This window comes from Oncorhynchus nerka, linkage group LG10, assembly GCF_034236695.1.
Source record: "Oncorhynchus nerka isolate Pitt River linkage group LG10, Oner_Uvic_2.0, whole genome shotgun sequence".
Lineage (NCBI taxonomy): Eukaryota > Metazoa > Chordata > Actinopteri > Salmoniformes > Salmonidae > Oncorhynchus > Oncorhynchus nerka.
In genome coordinates this window covers 53,026,912-53,040,848 of record NC_088405.1, presented here as the reverse complement: position 1 = coordinate 53,040,848, position 13,937 = coordinate 53,026,912, and positions in this window count along the sequence as shown.

The window sequence follows — 13,937 nt, the reverse complement described above, 5'->3', positions numbered from 1 at the left end:
CCATGATTCTTTGAAATTACAGTAAATACTGTAATTGCTGTATAGTAAAGTTCACTGGCAACATCAATGAGTCTCTAATGTTTCAAGAGTGTAATACAAGTGCATTACTTACTTGCACATTCATACTGTTTAATCTTCACTCTTTGGGAATTCCTTTCAAATGGGCAGTGGCGACCCGTCATTCAGGGCAGGTGGGGCAGAGTCAGTCAAAAGTTTGGACACACCTACTCATTCAAGGGTTTTTCTTTATTCGTACTATTTTCTACATTGTAGAATAATAGTGAAAACATCAAAATCATGAAATAACACATGTGGAATCATGTTGTAACTAAAGAATTGTTAACTTCTTATGGCTGGCGGCAGTATTGAGTAGCTTGGATGAATAAGGTGCCCAGAGTAAACTGCCTGCTCCTCAGTCCCAGTTGCTAATAAATGCATATTATCAGTATATTTGGATAGAAAACACTCTGAAGTTTCTAAAACTGTTTGAATTATGTCTGTGAGTATAACAGAACTCATATGGCAGGCAAAAACCTGAGAAAAGAATCCACCAGGAAGTGGGAAATCTGAGGTTGGTCGATTTTCAACTCAGCCCCTATTGAAGATACAGTGGGATATTGGTCATCTTGCACTTCCTAAGGCTTCCACTAGATGTAAACCGTCTTTAGAAACTTGTTTGAGGCTTCTACTGTGAAGGGGGACCGAATGAGAGAGGAATTAGTCGTGCCAGCAGCCACGAGCTGGTCACGCGCATTCACATGAGAGGTAGCTCCCGTTCCTTTGCTTTTCTGAAGACAAAGGAATTCTCCGGATGGAACATTATTGAATTTCATGTTAAAATCATAAAGATTGATTCTATATATCGTTTGACATGTTTCTACGGACTGTAACGGAACTTTGACATTTTGTCTGCAACTAGTGAACGCGCTTCGTGAGTTTTGATTTGTTTACCAAACGCGCTAACAAAAGTAGCTATATTTGGATATAAATTATGGACATTATCAAACAAATCAAACATTTATTGTGGAACTGGGATTCCTGGGAGTGCATTCTGATGAAGATCATCAAAGGTAAGTGAATATTTATAACGTTATTTCTGACTTCTGTTGACTGCACAATATGGCGGATATCTTTTTTGCTGGTTGGGTCTCTGAGCACCGTACTCAGATTATTGCATGGTTTGCTTTTTCCGTAAAGCTTTTTTGAAATCTGACACAGCGGTTGCATTAAGGAGAAGTGCATCTATATTTCCATGTATAACACTTGTATTTTCATCAATATTTATAAGTAGTATTTCTGTAAATTGATGTGGCTCTCTGCAAAATCACCGAATGTTTTTGGAACTACTGAACATAACGCGTCAATGTATACTGAGATTTTTTTATATAAATATGAACTTTATCGAACAAAACATGTTACACAGAAGCTGTCTTAAGGGGAAGGTTTTGAGTGGAGAGCCATACTCTCTGACCGCGACAATATCTAGGACTCTTAGTTCTACGCTTATTAGCGGCTCTCACAGTCTGCGCCCTATAACGGCAAAGTGCAGACCTGACCCTCTTCCAGGTGCGCTCACAACGTTGGACAAAAGCCTGAGCGGAGGGGACGCTGGACTCGGCGAGCTGAGACGAGAACAGCGAAGGCTGGTACCCGAGGCTACTCTGAAAAGGAGATAGCCCGGTCGCAGACGAAGGAAGCGAGTTGTGGGCGTATTCTGCCCAGGGGAGCTGTTCTGACCAAGACGCAGGGTTACGAAAAGAAAGACTGCGTAAGATGCGACCAATAGTCTGATTGGCCCGTTCTGCTTGACCGTTAGACTGGGGGTGAAAGCCGGAAGAGAGACTGACGGAAGCCCCAATCAAACGGCAAAACTCCCTCCAAAATTGAGACGTGAATTGCGGACCCCTGTCCGAAACGACGTCTGACGGAAGGCCATGAATTCTAAAAACATTCTCGATGATGATTTGTGCCGTTTCTTTAGCAGAAGGGAGCTTAGCGAGGGGAATAAAATGAGCCGCCTTAGAGAACCTATCGACAACCGTAAGAATAACAGTCTTCCCCGCTGACGAAGGCAGTCCGGTGATAAAGTCTAAGGCGATGTGAGACCACGGTCGAGAGGGAATGGGAAGCGGTCTGAGACGGCCGGCAGGAGGGGAGTTACCGGACTTAGTCTGCGCGCAGACCGAACAAGCAGCCACGAAACGACGCGTGTCACGCTCCCGAGTGGGCCACCAAAAACGCTGGCGAATGGAAGCAAGCGTACCCCGAACGCCGGGGTGGCCGGCTAACTTGGCAGAGTGAGCCCACTGAAGAACGGCCAGACGAGTAGGAACGGGAACGAAAAGAAGGTTCCTAGGACAAGCGCGCGGCGACGAAGTGTGAGTGAGTGCTTGCTTTACCTGCCTCTCAATTCCCCAGACAGTCAACCCGACAACACGCCCCTCAGGGAGAATCCCCTCGGGGTCGGTGGAGGCTACTGAAGAACTGAAGAGACGAGATAAAGCATCAGGCTTGGTGTTCTTAGAGCCCGGACGATAAGAAATCACGAACTCGAAACGAGCGAAAAACAGCGCCCAACGAGCCTGACGCGCATTAAGTCGTTTGGCAGAACGGATGTACTCAAGGTTCCTATGGTCAGTCCAAACGACAAAAGGAACGGTCGCCCCCTCCAACCACTGTCGCCATTCGCCTAGGGCTAAGCGGATGGCGAGCAGTTTGCGGTTTCCCACATCATAGTTACGTTCCGACGGCGACAGGCGATGAGAAAAATATGCGCAAGGGTGGACCTTGTCGTCAGAAAGGGAGCGCTGAGAAAGAAATGGCTCCCACGCCCACCTCTGACGCGTCAACCTCGACAACGAACTGTCTAGAGACGTCAGGTGTAACAAGGATAGGTGCGGATGTAAAACGATTCTTGAGGAGATCAAAAGCTCCCTGGGCGGAAACGGACCACTTAAAGCACGTCTTGACAGAAGTAAGGGCTGTGAGAGGAGCTGCCACCTGACCGAAATTACGGATGAAACGACGATAGAAATTCGCGAAGCCGAGAAAGCGCTGCAGCTCGACGCGTGACTTAGGGGCGGGCCAATCGATGACAGCTTGGACCTTAGCGGGATCCATCTTAATGCCTTCAGCGGAAATAACAGAACCGAGAAATGTGACGGAGGAGGCATGAAAAGAGCACTTCTCAGCCTTCACATAAAGACAATTCTCTAAAAGGCGCTGGAGGACACGTCGAACGTGCTGAACATGAATCTGGAGTGACGGTGAAAAAAAAAATCAGGATATCGTCAAGATAAACGAAAACAAAGATGTTCAGCATGTCTCTCAGGACGTCATTCACTAATGCCTGAAAGACAGCTGGAGCGTTAGCGAGGCCGAAAGGAAGAACCCGGTATTCAAAGTGCCCTAACGGAGTGTTAAACGCCGTTTTCCACTCGTCCCCCTCCCTGATGCGCACGAGATGGTAAGCGTTACGAAGGTCCAACTTAGTGAAAAACCTGGCTCCCTGCAGGATCTCGAAGGCTGAAGACATAAGAGGAAGCGGATAACGATTCTTAACTGTTATGTCATTCAGCCCTCAATAATCTATGCAGGGGCGCAGGGACCCGTCCTTCTTCTTAACAAAAAAAAACCCCGCTCTGGCGGGAGAGGAGGAGGGGACTATGGTACCAGCGTCGAGAGCTACAGACAAATAATCTTCGAGAGCCTTACGTTCGGGAGCCGACAGAGAGTATAGTCTACCCCGGGGGGGAGTGGTTCCCGGAAGGAGATCAATACTACAATCATACGACCGGTGCGGAGGAAGAGAGGTGGCCCTGGACCGACTGAACACCGTGCACAGATCGTGATATTCCTCCGGCACCCCCTTCAAATCACCAGGCTCCTCCTGTGAAGAAGAGACAGAGGAAACAGGAGGGATTAGCAGACATTAAACATTTCACATGACAAGAGACGTTCCAGGAGAGGATAGAATTACTAGACCAATTAATAGAAGGATTATGACAAACTAGCCAGGGATGGCCCAAAACAACAGGTGTAAAAGGTGAACGAAAAATTAAAAAATAAATGGTTTCGCTATGATTACCAGAGACAGTGAGGGTTAAAGGTAGCGTTTCACGCTGAATCCTGGGGAGAGAACTACCATCCAAAGCGGACAAGGCCGTGGGCTCCCCTAACTGTCTGAGAGGAATGTCATGTTCCCGAGCCCAGGTCTCGTCCATAAAACAGCCCTCCGCCCCAGAGTCTATCAAGGCATTGCAGGAAGCTGACGAACCGGTCCAGCGTAGATGGACCGACAAGGTAGTGCAGGATCTTGAAGGAGAGACCAGAGTAGTAGCGCTCACCAGTAGCCCTCCGCTTACTGATGAGCTCTGGCTTTTACTGGACATGAAGTGACAAAATGACCAGCGGAACCGCAATAGAGACAGAGGCGGTTGGTGATTCTCCGTTCCCTCTCCTTAATCGAGATGCAGATACCCCCCAGCTGCATAGGCTCAGCACCCGAGCCGGCGGAGGAAGATGGTAGTGATGCGGAGAGGGGGGTAACGGAGAACGCGAGCTCCTTTCCACGAGCTCGGTGACGAAGATCAACCCGTCGCTCTATGCGAATAGCGAGTTCAATCAAGGAATCCACGCTGGAAGGAACCTCCCGGGAAAGAATCTCATCCTTTACCTCCGCGCGGAGACCCTCCAGAAAACGAGCGAGCAAAGCCGGCTCGTTCCAGTCACTGGAGGCAGCAAGAGTGCGAAACTCAATAGAGTAATCTGTTATGGATCGATTACCTTGACATAGGGAAGACAGGACCCTGGAAGCTTCTTCCCCAAAAACAGAACGATCAAAAACCCGTATCATCTCCTCCTTAAAGTCCTGATACTGGTTAGTACACTCAGCCCTCGCCTCCCAGATTGCCGTGCCCCACTCACGAGCCCGTCCAGTAAGGAGAGATATGACGTAGGCGATACGAGCTGTGCTCCTGGAGTAAGTGTTGGGCTGGAGAGAAAACACAATATCACACTGGGTGAGGAACGAGCGGCATTCAGTGGGCTCCCCAGAGTAACACGGCAGGTTATTGATTCTGGGCTCCGGAGATTCGGAAGCCCTGGAAGTGGCCGGTGGATCGAGGCGGAGATGGTGAATCTGTTTTGTGAGGTCGGAGACTTGGGCGGCCAGGGTCTCAACGGCATGTCGAGCAGCAGACAATTCCTGCTCGTGTCTGCCTAGCATCGCTCCCTGGATCTCGACGGCTGAGTGGAGAGGATCCGAAGTCGCTGGGTCCATTCTTGGTCAGATTCTTCTGTTATGCAGGTGAGTGAGGACCCAAACGCGGTTTAACAAAAACAGAGTCCTTTAATGTCAAAACACAGGGAAGACATAGATCCTCTTCAGATGTATAGAATGGCAAAATAGACAACCCGCAGAGAGGGCGACAAATAAATCATAAAGTCCTTCTGATATTTACAGAAGAGTCCCCTTCTTAGCAGCAGAGGAGAATAGCAGGGTTAGCGGTGACAGACTGCTGGTCACTCTGGGTAGGCGCGGGTTGTAGAGGACAGAGGTACCTGATCACACGTAGCATCAGGTGAACAGGCAGATTCCGACAGGACGAGACAAGGGTGAAGCAAACGAGACGATAGTTTGGTTCTGGCATGAGAAACTCAAACGAGAATCTGACAAAGACAGAAGCAGGAACAGAGAGAGAAATAGAGACCTAATCAGAGGGAAAAAGGGAACAGGTGGGAAAAGGGTGAATGAGGTAGTTAGAGAAGATGAGGAACAGCTGGGGGAAGGAAAGGAAGAGAAGGTAACCTAATACGACCAGCAGGGGGAGACGGAGTGAAGAGAAAGAACAGGAACAAGACATAATATGACAATACATGACAGCAAACCATCTCAATTGGGTTGAGGTCGGGTGATTGCGGAGACCAGGTCATCTGATTCGGCACTCCATTACTCTCCTTGGTCAAATATGCCTTATACAGCCTGGAAGTGTGTTTTGGGTCATTGTCCTGTTGAAAAACAAATGATAGTCCCACTAAGCGCAAACCAGATGGGAATGATGTGGTAGCCATGCTGATTAAGTGGGCCTTCAATTCAAAAAGAAAATCACAGACAGTGTCACCAGCAAAGCAACTCCACACCATCACACCTCCTCCTCCATGCTTCACGGTGGGAATCACAAATGCGGAGATCATGCATTCACCTACACTGCGTCTCACAAAGACACGGCAGTTGGAACCAAATATCTCAAATTTGGACTTATCAGACCAAAGGACAGATTTCCACCAGACCAAAGGACAGATTTCCACCAGTCTAATGTCCATTGCTCGTGTTTCTTGGCCAAAGCAAGTCTTTTTCTTATTGGTGTCCTTTAGTAGTGGTTTCTTTGCAGCAAATCGACCATGAATGCCTGATTCACACAGTCTCCTCTGAACAGTTGATTTTGAGATGTGTCTGTTACTTGAACTCTGTGAAGCATTTATGTGGGCTGCAATTTCTGAGGCTGGTAATTCTAATGAACTTATTCTCTGCAGCAGAGGTAACTCTGGGTCTTCATTTCCTGTGGCAGTCCTTATGAGAGCCAGTTTCATCATAGCGGTTGATGGTTTCTGCAACTGCACTTGAAGAAACTTCTAATGTAACAGCTTATTTGAGCTGTTCTTGCTGTAATATGGACTTGGTCTTTTACCATATATTCTGCATACCACCCCTAATGTACCTTGTCACAACTGATTTGCTCAAACGCATTAAGATGGAAAGAAATTCCACAAATTAACAAGACACAGCTGTTATTGAAATGCGTTCCAGGTGACTACCTCATGAAGCTGGTTAAGAGAATGCCAAGAGTGTGCAAGGCAAAGGGTGGCTCTTTTGAAGAATCTCAAATATAAAATATATTTTGATTTGTTTAATACTTTTTTGGTTACTACATGATTCCACATGTGTTGTTTCACAGTTTTAATGTCTTCACTATTATTCTACAATGTAAAAAGTAGAAAAATTAAAGAAAAACCCTTGAATGAGTAGGTGTGTCCAAACTTTTGACTGGTACTGTATATATTTGGTTACCTGCTGTGTGTGGTATTTTGGCATTATTACAGTGCATTCGGAAAGTTTCTGCAGCATTGAAGGTCGCCAAGAACATCATTCTTAAATAGAAGAAGTTTGGAATGATTATAAATTATTAAAACCAGTTTTTGCTTAGTCTTTATGGGGTATTGTGTGTAGATCGATGAGGGGGAATGTATTATTTAACTATTTAATCAGTTTTATAATATGTCTGTGACGTAACAAAATGTGGAAAAAGGCAAGGCTTCTGAATACTTTCCGAATGCACTGTACATGTCACATAATGTAAAAATAATAAAGCTAATAATAAAGTTAATAAAGCTGCATACAAACATGGTCTCTTTTTAGCTTTCTTGAGTAAGGCAGCCCCAAAATGAAGGTGTTTCAGCCTAGCTCAATGCATTCTGTGGTGATGGGGCAGCCATTGGAAAATATGGAGCGTAGGGGTTGGTCATGTTCTAATTGCGCCGTGATCGGCTCAGTATTCTGTCACTCATGGGGAAACCACGTCACCGCAAAATCCACGGGGAGAGGTTTAAAATTCAAGCCCTTGGGTGTTGCCATAGAGTTACATTAGAAATGCCCATCCAAGAAGGCTCAAGGTCATTGGCCACAGATAAAATGACGCCAAATCATGTTATATGTACTGTAGTTTTAATTGGACTGTTCATGTCAACGTCATACTTTCAAAATCTTAGCTAGCAAACTAGCAGTTTTCATCATGAATCACGTCGACAATATACTGGCAAATCCTTTTCAATCCTTGTCATATGAAGACAAATTATGAAGAGATTATTGATAAACCGTATCGGTGCTCATCGGCCATAAACATTCTACAACAAGTTGGAAATCGCAAATTCAACAATGAGTTGTTTGGGAGGAATCAGTGGCTAACTGCAAGCATTACATTTACATTACATTTAAGTCATTTAGCAGACGCTCTTATCCAGAGCGACTTACAAATTGGTGCGTTCACCTTAAGACATCCAGTGGAACAGCCACTTTACAATAGTGCATCTAAATCTTTTAAGGGGGGGGGGGGGGGGGGTGAGAAGGATTACTTTATCCTATCCTAGGTATTCCTGAAAGAGGTGGGGTTTCAGGTGTCTCCGGAAGGTGGTGATTGACTCCGCTGTCCTGGCGTCGTGAGGGAGTTTGTTCCACCTTTGGGGGGCCAGAGCAGCGAACAGTTTTGACTGGGCTGCGCGGGAACTGTACTTCCTCAGTGGTAGGGAGGCGAGCAGGCCAGAGGTGGATGAACGCAGTGCCCTTGTTTGGGTGTAGGGCCTGATCAGAGCCTGGAGGTACTGAGGTGCCGTTCCCCTCACAGCTCCGTAGGCAAGCACCATGGTCTTGTAGCGGATGCGAGCTTCAACTGGAAGCCAGTGGAGAGAGCGGAGGAGCGGGGTGACGTGAGAGAACTTGGGAAGGTTGAACACCAGACGGGCTGCGGCGTTCTGGATGAGTTGTAGGGGTTTAATGGCACAGGCAGGGAGCCCAGCCAACAGCGAGTTGCAGTAATCCAGATGGGAGATGACAAGTGCCTGGATTAGGACCTGCGCTGCTTCCTGTGTGAGGCAGGGTCGTACTCTGCGGATGTTGTAGAGCATGAACCTACAAGAACGGGCCACCGCCTTGATGTTATTTGAGAACGACAGGGTGTTGTCCAGGATCACGCCAAGGTTCTTAGCGCTCTGGGAGGAGGACACAATGGAGTTGTCAACCGTGATGGCGAGATCATGGAACGGGCAGTCCTTCCCGGGAGGAAGAGCAGCTCCGTCTTGCCGAGGTTCAGCTTGAGGTGGTGATCCGTCATCCACACTGATATGTCTGCCAGACATGCAGAGATGCGATTCGCCACCTGGTCATCAGAAGGGGGAAAGGAGAAGATTAATTGTGTGTCGTCTGCATAGCAATGATAGGAGAGACCATGTGAGGTTATGACAGAGCCAAGTGACTTGGTGTATAGCGAGAATAGGAGAGGGCCTAGAACAGAGCCCTGGGGGACGCCAGTGGTGAGAGCGCGTGGTGAGGAGACAGATTCTCGCCACGCCACCTGGTAGGAGCGACCTGTCAGGTAGGACGCAATCCAAGCGTGGGCCGCGCCGGAGATGCCCAACTCGGAGAGGGTGGAGAGGAGGATCTGATGGTTCACAGTATCGAAGGCAGCCGATAGGTCTAGAAGGATGAGAGCAGAGGAGAGAGAGTTAGCTTTAGCAGTGCGGAGGGCCTCCGTGATACAGAGAAGAGCAGTCTCAGTTGAATGACTAGTCTTGAAACCTGACTGATTTGGATCAAGAAGGTCATTCTGAGAGAGATAGCGGGAGAGCTGGCCAAGGACGGCACGTTCAAGAGTTTTGGAGAGAAAAGAAAGAAGGGATACTGGTCTGTAGTTGTTGACATCGGAGGGATCGAGTGTAGGTTTTTTCATTCATTCATTCACTTTGCATTGCAAAGCAATCAGTAAACCTGCTATTTGGGGGAGTCCGTGTGTGGTCCAAATTTGGTTTAAGTGTCTCCTTTCCATACTTAAAAGGATAAACATGTCTTCTGCTGCCTACGAAACAACTGGAAAATCGGGACTGGGAAATATCAGACTTCAGTGAGGTCTGGCAAGTTGGAAATAAACTAGCTCAGACTGGGAAAATAAGTTGAGCGGTCATCTAACTCAGAATTCCAAGTCGGGAACTCTGCCTCTTTCTAGAGCTCCGACCTGAAGATCACTGACATCATGATTCAACCTTGTTTTTTCCCAGAGTTCCCAGTTGTCTTGAAAGGACTATAAATCCAGGGAATGCCAGACTTTGATGACAACGTTCAATGACAAAATTTGCCACAAAAGACCGCTGCGCCACCTTCCTGTTCAAGTGAGCCCAGCACAACAATGTGAGTCCAAAACTGTCTTGTGTGCTGCTGCATAAATGATGTAATATGCCAGGGAGTTATGTATACTGTAGCTAAGAAAGTAATACTAAATGTATGTTGTGTAGTAAGCTGTTAGTAGCCAATGTGCCTCACCCTAATCATTTGGTCCCTTTTCCCCTCATAACTTAGCCTACTGTTTTGACTTGGCGGTGCACATTTAGCCTATATCCTGTTTTAGAGAAATATCATCATCGAATATTGTAAGAGCTTTCATTGTCTGCTTATATGCCCCCTTTATTTATCCTACGGTTCTGACTTGGTGTACAGGGAGAATACTGTAAGAATGGCCCATGTTCTGAATTATGTCGCTGTACATTTCATAAAGTGCTGAGCAAATATGTCACGCCCTGACCATTGAGAGCTATTTATTCTCTATGTTGGTTGGGTCGTGATAGTGACTAGGGTGGGTCATCTAGGTGATTAATGGTTTATGTTGGCCTGGTATGGTTCCCAATCAGAGACAGCTGTTTATCGTCGTCTCTGATTGGGGATCATATTTAGGTAGCCATTTTCCCCATTGTGATTTGTGGGATCTTGACTATGTATAGTTGCCTAGTAGCACTGTTAGCTTCACGGTTCGTTTGTGCTTTATTGTTTTGTTTGGCGAGTTTCGATTGATTAAAATATGTGGAACTCTACGCACTCTGCACCTTAGTCCAATCGTTTCAACGAGCGTGACAAAATAGTTATATTGACTACGTCCGTCCTAGCTTGCTCATTAATGTTTTAATCAAAATTACGGATTGCCTCTTATCCGCTCATCGTCCCCTTATGCCAGTGGTTTCCAAACCTTTTTGCGTTGCAATGTTGGGTTGTATTGGAGAGAGTCTCAGTCATAAAGTGCCTGTATTTAGTTCTCATGCTAGCATGGGACGAGAATCCACTCTCACATAGGTACGTGGTTGCAAAGGGCATCAGTGTCTTAACAGCGCGATTTGCCAAGGCAGGATACTCTGAGCTGAGCCCAATCCAGAAATCTGACAGTGGCTTCTGATTAAATTAAATTTTCACAGAACCACTTGTTGCAATTTCGATGACGCTCTCTTGTTCAGATATCGGTAAGTGGACTGGAGGCAGGGCATGAAAAAGATAACGAATCCAGTTGTTTGTGTCATCCATTTCGGGAAAGTACCTGCGTGATGGAAAGACCTGTGTGTTGTCCTTGTTAAATGCAAACAGAGAAAAACTTCTTAATCATAGCCTGAATTTTATCCCGCACATTGAATATAGTTGCGGGGAGTCCCTGTAATCCTAGATTCAGATCATTCAGGCGTGAAAAAACATCATCCAGATAGGCCAGTCATCTGAGATACTAGTCATCATGCAAGCGGTCAGACAAGTGAAAATTATGGTCAGTAAAGAAAACTTTAAGCTCATCTCTCAATTCAAAAAAACATGTCAATACTTTGCCCCTTGATAACCAGCGCACTTCTGTATGCTGTAAAAGTGTTACATGGTTGCTTCCCATATCATTGCATAGTGCAGAAAATACATGAGAGTTCCAGGACCTTGCTTCAACAAAGTTAACGATTATCCCTGTAGTGTCCAAAACAGCTTTCAAGCTGTCAGGCATTCCCTTGGCAGCAAGAGCCTCTCGGTGGATGCTGCAGTGTACCCAAGTGGCATCGGGAACAACTGCTTGCACGCACGTTACCACTCCACTATGTATCCCTGTCATGACTTTTGCACCATCAGTACAGATACCAACGTGAGCAGCAGCGACGCTTGACTACATTCGGATCATTAGTGGAATTCCCGCGAGAGAGAAATGGTTAATGTGATTGGATGTTAATTCTTTGACTAGGCTATCTGTATTTGACATTGTTATTTCGCTGAACACTAGATGGTTACATTTGATTTTTTGGCAGTGAAACGAGGCTACTCAGGCGAGAAAAAAACCTCACCCAAATGTATAGCCCCGTTGGAAAATATAAATGGACTGTTTGAAAATGTGAAGGGGGAAAAAAATCCCACATCACACATCTCAATTGTCAGTAGAAAACACATTTGTTTAAGCAAGTCAGATTTTTTTTAAAGCAGTGGTGGAAAATGTACCCAATTGCCATACTTGAGTAAAAGTAAAGATACCTTAATAGAAAGTCACCCAGTAAAATACTACTTGAGTAAAAGTATTTGGTTCTAAATATACTTAAGTATCAAAAGTATAAATCACTTAACATTCCTATATTAAAGCAAACCAGACGGGATAATTGTATTATTTTTTTAAGGATAGCCAGGGGTACCTGCCAACGCTCAGACATAATTTACAAGTGAAGCATTTGTGTTTAGTGAGTCCGTCTGATCAGAGGTAGTAGGGATGACCAGGGATGTTCTCTTGAGAAGTGCATGAATTGGACCATTTTCCTGTCCTGCTAAGCATTCGAAAATTATTTTCTTTATGAATGTAGTGAAATAAAAGTTGTCAGAAATGTAAATAGTAAAGTAAAGTGCTGATACCCCAAAAAACAACATAAGTAGAACTTGAAAGTAGTTTTACAACACTGTTTAAAAAGGCAGTAAATGAGGCTGAATGAACTGTTTCGTTGCCAGACAAGGCTCCGCTGATAGCCAGGTGTAGCAGTGGTAAGGTGTTGGGACTGCTGTTGGGACTCCTTTATGTAGGCCCTAATAGTTTGTGGGCACCATTATAGTGCAATTAATGTATTGTTTAGTGCTGTGTTGCGGCTTTGCTGGCATGCAATTAATTTTTTTTTTATGAGTTTGCCCTACCACGATTTACATGCTAAAATCGCCATTGCAAATGAGACTGTAGATTTGCTTCATCCGGAGATGTTTCTTAAGGATGCGGGCTATGGTTGATAAACTCACTCTGATGTTATGGAAGATGGCAGGATTTTCAATAATCTGTTGTTGGATTTTCTGCAGTTTAATGGCATTATTTTCAACAACCATTTGCACAAATCTCCTGTTTGTCTGTAAATAGACGTGTTCTACCACCCACATGGTGGTTGTCTTTCAGTTCTACAAAAACAAAATAGCATACAGTACAGTAAACACTACAGTCATACAACATAAACATGTTACAAAGTAGTATAGCTACCAATTTCAAACATACAGTAATACATGAAACATTGACTTTGTTTCCCCTTACAGTATGCATTGGAATCTACAGTCTTTACTGTGCTTTATGTTGTACTGCTGTCAAGTAGTACAAGTACTAGAGAGGTCCAATGTCTGATTTACATACCTATTCTCATTTTGGTACTTCCGGATGATGGATGCTACGGTGAAGCGGCTCATATTGGGCTGTACTCTCTGCCCAGCCTCTCTCAAGGTCAAACCATGGTTCAGATTGGGCTGTACTCTCTGCCCAGCCTCTCTCAAGGTCAAACCATGGTTCAGATTGGGCTGTACTCTCTGCCCAGCCTCTCTCAAGGTCAAACCATGGTTGACCACATGGTCCACCACAGTTGCCCGAATTTCATCAGAGATCACTGTCTTTGTTCTAGGTCTTCCTCCACCCTCCACCTCTCTGTGCAAAGTTTGCTTCCATTGTTTTCCAAACACAGGAGTGGCCATTTTATCCATACCAAAGGTCTGATTGCAAAGTGAACATTTACACAATTAGTGTTTGCACATGTGAAGAGTGAAAGGGATACATTGAGTTTAGCTTGTTGAACAGTGTTGCTTTTCGTTTGCACAAGAGATTTTAGTTGTGAAGATTGTGCCAAAGGTAGAGAATTGTGTGTTGCGTTTTGCCAAATGTTTGTTATAGAATTGCAATCTGATTGTAAAGCAAAACATGTGCCAGTAGTATTTCAGATCTGGTGTCTGGTTCTGCTAAATGAGATACAGGTGTGGGTCATTGTGCCTCATGGGCCAGTTTTACTGTGTAAACAATTGGGGGAAGAAGGAAAAATATTAGTTAGGCCTATATTATAATGTTGTAAGTAATAGTTGTTAGTGTTTGTAGTATCAGTTT